Raw genomic sequence first — 9,931 nt, forward strand, 5'->3', positions numbered from 1 at the left:
CCTCTGTCCATGGGCTTCTCCAGGGAAAAATACTGGAGTGGGTTGCCATGCCCTTCTCTAGGGGATCTTCCCAACCCAAGGATAGAACCCACGGCTCATGTCTCCTTCTCTGCTAGGTGGGCTCTTTACCACTAGCACCTCCTGGAAAACCCCTCGCCTGTACAAGAGGAGTGAATTCTTTCTTGGTGGTCCTCTTCTATGACTTTCCTTGGGAAGTGGGGGAGCACAGAGATTGACAAAGGTGAGAAGAGAGATTCTTCTACCCAAGGAATTTTTCTTTGGTTGATGTTTTTTCTTCTCCTGACCCTCTTTGATCTGTGAATATCTTTGGATAAAGCCCCAAAGATAGAAAATGAGTTCTCCATTTAGGTCTTAGACAAGATTTGCAAAAAGAGAAAAGAGAAAAAATTTTTCCTCTGTTTGCATCTAGATCTCAGTGAGCCACATGTGACCTGGTGAACTTTGCAATCATTTCCTATGCAGATTTTCGGATTAGAGATTTGGTTAGTCGATCTGGTAGGGTATTTTCTCAGAGCAACCACTATGCTTGTATTCTGGAATTAGTTGCACCCTTCTATTCTAGAATCAGTTGCTCCCAGAAGTCCTCCCACCTGGAGAGCCAAGTGAAAACAAGCCCAGACAAGACTTATTGGACTCGTGCTTTCAGGTACCAAGACCCTCCTCATTAGACCCTACCATGGAGAATCCACAAGTACCCAGGTAATAGCTGTTCCAGAAACCCATCAGCTTTAGCACTGCTTGAGGCTCTGCAAGTTGTGTCAGATTTTCTCAGTCTCCCCTCCTCAAAACGGTCCCTATGACCACAAAAGAGGGAAGGTCAAATGGCAGAGAATCTGACATTTTTCAGAGCTGTGCCACTGCAACCTGGCATGGGATCTGGTTAACAGTGAAAGCCGGGGCTTCCACGTGCGTCCGTGGCAAAGAACCCGCCTGCCAGTGCAGGAGACACAAGAGATGTGGGTTCGATTCCTGGGTCAGAAGGATCCCTGAAGTAGGAAATGCAACCCACTCCAGTATTCTTGCCTAGAAAATTCCATGACTAGAGGAGCCTGGTGGGTTACAGTCCATGGAATCATAAAGAGCTGGACTCAATGGAGCACACACATACAACAGTAAAAACTCATGAAAGTTGTTAACTCACTCTGTCTCTATGGATGCTTCATCTCTGTCAGAGACATTTCCTATATGTAAAAGATAGTAATCACATTTCATGGGATCATTTCAAGTATAAAATGAGCAAATACTTATAAATAAGCTTGTTAAACTTCAAAGCATTTTATATATATCTGAATGCTATAAGAAAGCTCCTTTTTTATCACTACATCTCAAAGATACCTAGATTGGTAAATTTTCTTGTTTCTATGGCAGTCAGGGTACAAGGCCATGAAGGAACAGGAGTCCTACCTCACAGGCCATTTTGGAGGAGTGAATAATAGGCTGAAAAATGTACAGTGATTGGTTAAGGAGGATTTGGTAATAGTATCCCCCAACTCACATACTCGTACTTCTGCACTGATTTCTCAATAGTCCAAGAAATTTTCTCAGTCAGTGAACCCATGATGGTTGTCACTTCTGCTGTCTACCAAATATTTCCACCTCTACCCTTCAGGGCATACAAGAGAATTGCATTTCTTTGCTCCTCCTTGAAGATGCAGTGCCAGTGTGTGCTTGGAATTCTGTTTTCCCATTAGATATTTTCCCTACCTTTGTCTGCTCTGCTCCATACTCCAGAGGATTGAGTCTCAAGAACTGTGCTTTCCAGGTTCCTTAACAATTTTGTTACCATTTACCCTACAAACTAGAGTGAGTTGTCCCATCTTTTAAAATTTAATGATAAAATCAGCCTAATTCCCAGCTACATGGATTGTCTGTCTTGATGTTTTGAATGGTCCATCATTAATTCATATTTCTTTCTCCCAGATGTGGAAATTATCCATTCCATTTATCTACGCCCAGTCCCAAAGCCACCATCATAAAGTCTTGGTGAATGTAACAGACTTTATTAAACATTAAAAGAAGGAAGCAGCTTATGTCACAATTTAGAATTAAATAGCAGATATTCTATTTTCTAAGTTTATTTATTTTTTATTTTTAGCCATGCTGGGTCTTTTTGACTGTGTGGCCATTTTTTTTTTTTTCTTTAGTAAGAGATCATTGCAGTGAGCAGAGGCTACTCTTTAGTTGTGATGTGCAGGCTTCTCATTGCGGTGACTTATCTTGTGGAGCATGGGTTTCAGTAGCTGAAGCTTCCAGGTTCTATAACACAAACTTAATAGTTGCGGAGCATGGGTTTAGTGGCTTTGTGGTATGTGGGATCTTCTCCATTCAAGAATCAAACCCATGTCTCCTACACTGGTAGGCAGATTCTTTACCACTGAGCCACCAGAGAAGCCCCAATAACAGATATTCTTATTCAAGTTATTGTTCTTTGTTCTTTCTACTGATTCAGGCTTTAGTCCTTCATAAACTGACTCATTTTTTCTTTACTCTGCCCCTCCTTCCAACCCAGTTCTGGGCCTCCCTTTGTATAACCAAAGATTGTTAACCGCTCTGCTAGACAAATTCTCTGGACATCTACTTCTCCTCCTCCACCTATCTTTGTATTGGAAAGAAAGCTGACATTCCATATAAACATGGCTTGTGTCATCTCATCCCCATACTCTCTTCTGGCTTCCCTAGTGTCTCAGACAGTATAGAATCCTCCTGCAATGCAGGAGACCTGTGTTCAATCCCTGGGTTGGGACAGTCCCATCCATAACTAGGCAGAATACAAAACAGAATACAAAAACAAGTATAGCCGATGTGAGTCAATACCTACCGTCCTGTGCACTTGCTTTGCATTTTTTTTTTATAGTTTTTCTTTGCTTCTTCTCACCATAGATATGGAAGCCTTGACGGTGCTGATCAAGAGAAAAAGGGGCCAAGGAACCCGGCTCTAGTAAAGACCGTGGACCACCAGGGCTACTATATGGCTGCTGCACAAAGACTTCCCATTGGAGTGGGGGAAACAGAGCCAGCTTGATACTAAACTTTGGTCAGTTTGGCTGGACTTATTCTCATTATTAGGGCTTCCCTGGAGGCTCAGATGGTAAAGAATCTGCTGCAATACAGGATAGCTGAGTTTGATCCCTGGGTTGCAAAAATCCCTTGGAGAAGAGAACAGCTACCCATTCCAGTATTCTTTCCTGGAGAATTCCATGGTCAGACGAGCCTGGCGGGCTATAGTCCATTGGGTTGCAAGGAGTCAGACCTGATTGAGCAGCTAATACTTCATTCTCCTTATTATCTGGGCATAGAAACCGTAGGGACTTAAACACGGTGTTCATAGTTTGGGGAGTTCTGGATTCTGGCCATCTCTGCATTTCTTTCTACCACAAACATGAACTACCAAAACAAATTCCTCTTTATTACTAGGAAATTGACACAAAGTCTATGCCATGCCATGTCTACCTCAGAAATGTTCCTCTTTTTCCATTCTCCTCATTGATGTCTAATTTTAGGTCCTCATATCCCTTTGCAGAACTGTGCCATCTCCTAAGGTCCACATGCCTTCTGCTCTTCCTCTATTCTACCTGTTTATGCATGTGTATGTGTGCCCATCAGAAAAAGACACAGTTTTCACCCAGAGTCAGTCTCTCCCATCAGGAAGCTTCCATAAGTCTCTTATGCTTATCTGTCCCAGGGTAAACAGAATGAAAACCACAATCACAGAAACCTAATCAAACTGATCACATGGACCTCAGCCTTGTCTAACTCAATGAAACTATGAGCCATGCCATATGGGGCCATCTAAGATGGACGGGTCATGATGGAGAGTTCTTACAAAACATGGTCCACTGGAGAAGGGAATGGAAACCACTTCAGTATTCTTGCCTTGAGAACCCCATGAACAGTATGAAAAGGCAAAAAGATATGACATTGAAAGATGAATTCCCCAGGTCGGTAGGTGCTGAATATATTACTGGAGAAGAGTAGAGAAATAGCTCCAGAAAGACTGAAGAGACAGAGCCAAAGCAAAAACAAAGCCCAGTTGTGGATATGACTGGTGATAAAAGCAAGGTCCAATGCTGTAAAGAGCAATATTGCATAGGGACCTGGAATGTTAGGTCCATGAATCAAGGCAAATTAGTGGCAAGAGTGAACATCGCCATTTTAGGAATCAGTGAACTAAAATGGACTGGAATGGGTGAATTTAATTCAGATAACCATTATATCTACTACTGTGGGCAAGAATCCCTTAGAAGAAATGGAGTAGCCCTCATAGTTAACAAAAGAGTCCAAATGCAGTACTTGGGTGCAATCTCAAAAATGACAGAATACTCTCTGTTCGTTTCCAAGGTGAACCATTCAATATCAGTAATCCAAGTCTACGTCCCAACAAGTAATGCTGAAGAAGCTGAAGTTGAACAGTTCTATGAAGACCTACAAGACCTTCTAGAACTAACACCCCCAAAAGATGTCCTTTTCATTATAGGAGATTGGAATGCAAAAGTAGTAAGTCAAGAAACACCTGGGGCAACAGGCAAATTTGGCCTTGGAGTACAGAATGAAGCAGGGCAAAGGCTAACAGAGTTTTGCCAAGAGAACGCACTGGTCATAGCAAACACCCCCTTCCAACAGCACAAGAGAAGACTCTACACATGGACATCACCAGATGGTCAACACCAAAATCAGATTGATTATATTCTTTGCAGCCAAAGATGGAGAAGCTCTATACAGTCAGCAAAAACAAGACTGGGAGCAGACTGTGGGTCAGATCATGAACTCCTTACTGCCAAATTCAGACTTAAATTGAAGAAAGTAGGGAAAACCACTAGACCATTCAGGTATGACCTCAATCACATCCCTTATGGTTATACAGTGGAAGTGACAAATAGATTCAAGGGATTAGATATGATAGACAGAGTGCCTGAAGAATTATAGGGGGAGGTTTGTGACATTGTGCAGGAGACAGGGATCAAGACCATTCCCAAGAAAAAGAAATACACAAAGCCAAAATTGTCTGCGGGGGCCTTACAAATAGCTGAGAAAAGAAGAGAAGTGAAAGGCAAAGGGGAAAAGGAAAGATATAGCACCTTTGCTCCTTCTGGATGAAAGGAGAATGTAAGAGAGGAGAAGAATGTCCATACAAACATGAATGCAGAATTCCACAGAACAGCAAGGAGAGATTTGAAAGCCTTCTTCAGTGATCAATGCAAAGAAATAGAGCAGGTGGCAGTCCTCTCCCAACTTGGAAGCTGCGCTGCCTCCAGATGCTTTCAAGATGGTGACCTCTCTAGGTTCCAACACCTACAACAGGCAGAATTGGAAGGCTGAGGACTTCCCTATTCTGTGCCAGGTGTGTTTTGGAGAAAACCCATATATCCAAATGACCAAAGAAAAGTACGGGAAAGAATGCAAAATTTGTGCCAGTGGTGCCCCAGGGTCCTCATGCATTTCAAGAAGACTGAAGTGTGCCAGACCTGCAGTAAATTGAAGAATGTCTATCAGACTTGCCTCTTAGACCTAGAGTATGGCCTACCCATCCAAATTTGTGACATAGGATTATATTTTAAGGATGACATGCCAAAGTCCGACGTCAACACAGTACTACACGCAAAGTATGGAGACAGAGATTTCCAACTCTGATGGAACGTGGCCAGTTGGCATGTTGGGGAAAGCCACATGCACCAGTGACATGCTGCTCAAACTGGCCCAGACCACCCCTACTACAAAAGGAATTGACCGCACCTTTGCTCCTTCTGGGTGAAAGGAGAATGTAAGAGAGGAGAGGAATGTCCATACAAACATGAAAAAACAACAGATCCAGATGACTCCCTTGCTGATCAGAACATTAAAGACCTTATGGAATTAATGACCCTATGGCAGATAAACTCTTAAAGCAGGCTTCAAAAATGCCATGTCTGGACCCACCAGAAGACAAGACTATTACCACACTGTATTACCACTGTATACATATACAGTGGTATCTGGGTGATACCATTACTGAGACAGATCTAAAGAATCAATTCCACCAGTTTGGAGAGATCCAGACCATCACTGTTGTGCAGAGACAGTAGTGTGCTTTCTTCCAGTTTGCCACAAGGCAGGCTGCAGAAGTGGCTGCCAGGAAGTCCTTTAATAAGTTGGTTGTTAACAGCTGTAGTCTCAAAGTGAAATGGATAAGGTCCTAGGCAGCCAGAGGAAAAGAAGAGGAGAAGGACAGAACTACAGATACTGGAATCAAGCTTGAGCCTGTTCCAGGGCTCCCAGGAGCTCTTCCTCCTCCTGCTGCTGCAGAAGAAGCCTCTGCCGACTACTTCAACCTACCCCCTAGTGGTCCTCCAGCCGTGGTGAACCATTGCCCTGCCATCCCCACATGGTATTGCCCCCTCCCACCCTCAGGTTGTGGGCCACACATGTTCCACTCCATGGGACCATCCCCTCCTTTCATGAGGGCTCCAGGACCAATCCACTATCCTTCTCAGGATCCTCAGAGGATGGGCGCACATGCCAGAAAACACAGCAGCCCCTAGCACTTATCACTGCTCTGGGGCTGTACGGAAGAGAGGGTGCTTAAATATCCTAGTGAATGAATCCCAGAATAAATATGTTTTTCCTTCCTTTGTAGTTTCCATGGTAGTGGAATGTATTCAGATGTAGGCAGTAGGAGAATGACAGCCTTGATTTCCTCTATGTGTTCTCAAACGATTGATGGACCTGAAATAAGCTGCTGTCTGGTTACTGCTATAACATCACTAGTAAAACTTAATGCCTCTTCCTCTCACCTGTATGGGGAACAAGCAACTGGGTGAATTGGAATGTTCAACCAAGTTACCATCCCAATTATATGTTCATTTTTTATCTTCTTTTGGGCGGTGGGGGAGGGTGGGAACTGACCTGCAGTAAGAAAAACAAGCAAACAATTTTTGATCATTTTTATGTCCATTGAATGTTTTCCTTTTTATCATCTAAAAAAAAGATTATTAGTACTAATCATTGTAGTGGCATGAGGGTGATTTAATGCTTCTAAAATCATATTCTTGAAAGACGAGTAGAAACAGCACCCAGTACAAGCTAGATATCTCTCCTTTCCTCATTTGTTACTAAAGGAATCTGGCTTCCTTGAAGTTCTAACTTCTTTAAGTTCACTGGCTCAGTCGTGTCCGACTCTTTGCGACCCCATGAATCGCAGCACGCCAGGCCTCCCTGTCCATCACCAACTCCTGGAGTTCACCCAAACTAGTTTCCATCGAGTTGGTGATGCCATCCAGCCAACTCATCCTGTGTCGTCCCCTTCTCCTCCTGCCCCCAATCCCTCCCAGTTACTTCTTTACACTACCAAAAACAAACAAACAAACAAATAAAAAATCAAACATAAAAATTACTTTTCATTCCTGTCAATCAGATGGAAAAACAGATGTCATGGAGCTGTGTATCACTGAAGAAACCTGGTGTTTGAGATGAAATTATCTTAAAGAACTTCCTACACACTTTAACAAACTGTGAAAGGAAAAGAATTAAAGTGTGTTTGAATGGAAGACTTGTGACCTACAGCTGGAATGTCGATCTTCAGCATTCACCCTTGTGTGACTTCAGCATCTCATTTTAATTCCTGCTCTGGGCAGGGGATTCTGTTTGGTCTTAGAATATTTGGAAATAATTGAATTGTAGATGGCAAAAAAAAAAAAAAAAGATGTGTTGTATTTTTTTCCTGAAAAATTAAAATGGGTCAATTTTCAAAAAAAAGGGGGAAAAAAATAAAAATATAGAGGAAAACAATAGAATGGGGAACACTAAGTATCTCATCAAGAAAATCAGAGATACCAAGGGAACATTTCAGGCTAAGATGGGCACAATAAAGGACAGAAATTGTATGGACCTAACAGAAGCAGGAGCTATTAAGAAGAGGTTAATATGCACAAAGAATTCTGTGCAAGAATGCACAGAACTATACAAAAAAGATCTTAATGACCCAGGTAACCATGATGGTGTGATTACTCACCTAGAGCCAGACATCCTGCAGTGCAAAGTCAAGTGGGCCTTAGGAAGCATCACTATGAACAAAGCTATCGGTAATGATGGAATTCTAGTTGAGCTATTTCAAATCCTCAAAGATGATGCTGTTAAAGTGTTGCACTCAATATGCTAGCAAATTTGGAAAACTCAGCAGTGGCCACAGGACTGGAAAAGGTCAGCTTTCATTCCAATCCCAAAGAAAGAAAAGGAAAGAAAGTGAAAATGAAGTCGCTCAGTCATGTCCAAATCTTTGCGACCCCAGGGATTGTAGCCTACCAGGCTCCTACGTCCATGGGATTTTCCAGGCAAGAATACTGGAGTGGGTTGCCATTTCAAAGAAGGGCAATGCCAAAGAATGTTCAAGCTACTGCACAATTGCACTCATCTAACACGCTAGCAAAATAATGCTCAAAATTCTCCAAGCTAGGTTTCAACAGTACGTGAACTGTGAATTTCCAGATGTTCAAGCTGGATTTAGAAAAGGGAGAGAAACCAGAGATCAAATTGCCAACATCCATTGGATCATAGATAAAGCAAGAGAGTTCCAGAAAAACATCTACTTCTGCATTATTGGGGCCTCCCTTGTGGCTCAGCTGGCAAAGAACCCGCCTGCAATGTGGGAGACCTGGGTTTGATCCCTGGGTTGGGAAGATCCACTGTAGAAGGGAAAGGCTACCCACTCTGATATTCTGACTTGGAGAATTCCATGGAGGAATAGTCCATGGGGGGCAAAGAGTCGGACACGACTGAGCCACTTGCACTTTCACTTTCTGCTTTATTGGTTACGCCAAAGCCTTTGACTGTGTAGATCACAACAAACTGTGGAAAATTCAAGAGATGGGAATACCAGACCTTACCTGCCTCCTGAGAAATCTTTATGCAGGTCAAGAAGCAACAGTTAGAACTGGACATGGAACAAAAGACTGGTTCGAAATTGGGAAAGGAGTACATCAAAGCTCTATATTGTCACCCTGCTTATTTAACTTATATGCAGAATACATCATGCAAAATGCCAGGCTAGATGAAGCACAAGCTGCAATCAAGATTGCTGAGAGAAATATCAATAACCTCTGATACATAGATGATACCACCCTTATGACAGAAAGTGAAGAGGAACTAAAGTGCCCCTTGATGAAAGTGAAACAGGAGAGTAAAAAAGCTACCTTAAAACTCAACATTCAAAAAACTAAGAGCATGGCATCTGGTCCCATCACTTCATGGCAAATAGATGGGGAAACAATGGAAACAGTGACAGACTTTATTTTCTTGGGTTCCAAAATCACAGCAGATGGTGACTGCAGCCATGAAATTAAAAGACACTTGCTCCTTGGAAGAAAAGTCATAACCTACCTAGACAGCATATTAAAATGCAGAGACATTAACAACAGTCCATCTAGTCAAAGTATGGCTTTTCCAGTAGTCATTTATGGATGTGAGAGTTGGACTATAAAGAAAGCTTGAGTGCTAAAGAGTTGATGCTTTTGAACTGTGGTGGAGAAGACTCTTGAGACTCCCTTGGACTGCAAGGAAATCAAATCAGTTGATTCTAAAGGAAATCAGTCGTGAATATTCATTGGATGGACTGATGCTGAAGCTGAAACTCCAATACTTTGGCCACCTGATCTGAAGAACTGACTTATTGGAAAAGACCCTGGATGCTGGAAAAGATTGAAGGCAGAGGAGAAGGGGACGACAGAGGATAAGATGGTTGGATGGCATCATCAACTCAATGGACATGAGTTTGAGCAAGCTCCAGGAGTTGGTGATGGACATGGAAGCCTGGAGTACTGCAGTCCATGGGTGGCATAGAGTCGGACACGACAGAGTAGCTGAACAGAACTGAACTGCATTGAATGATGTGTGCTCAGTTCTTCAGTTGTATACCATGTGTGACTGTAGACTGTAGACTGCC

General features: G+C 42.6%; 1 pseudogene; it reads left to right on the forward strand.

Moving 5' to 3' along the window:
* On the forward strand, positions 5,285 to 6,536 carry LOC102190696 (annotated as a pseudogene).

Source organism: Capra hircus, chromosome 10 (assembly GCF_001704415.2).
Source record: "Capra hircus breed San Clemente chromosome 10, ASM170441v1, whole genome shotgun sequence".
Classification (NCBI taxonomy): domain Eukaryota; kingdom Metazoa; phylum Chordata; class Mammalia; order Artiodactyla; family Bovidae; genus Capra; species Capra hircus.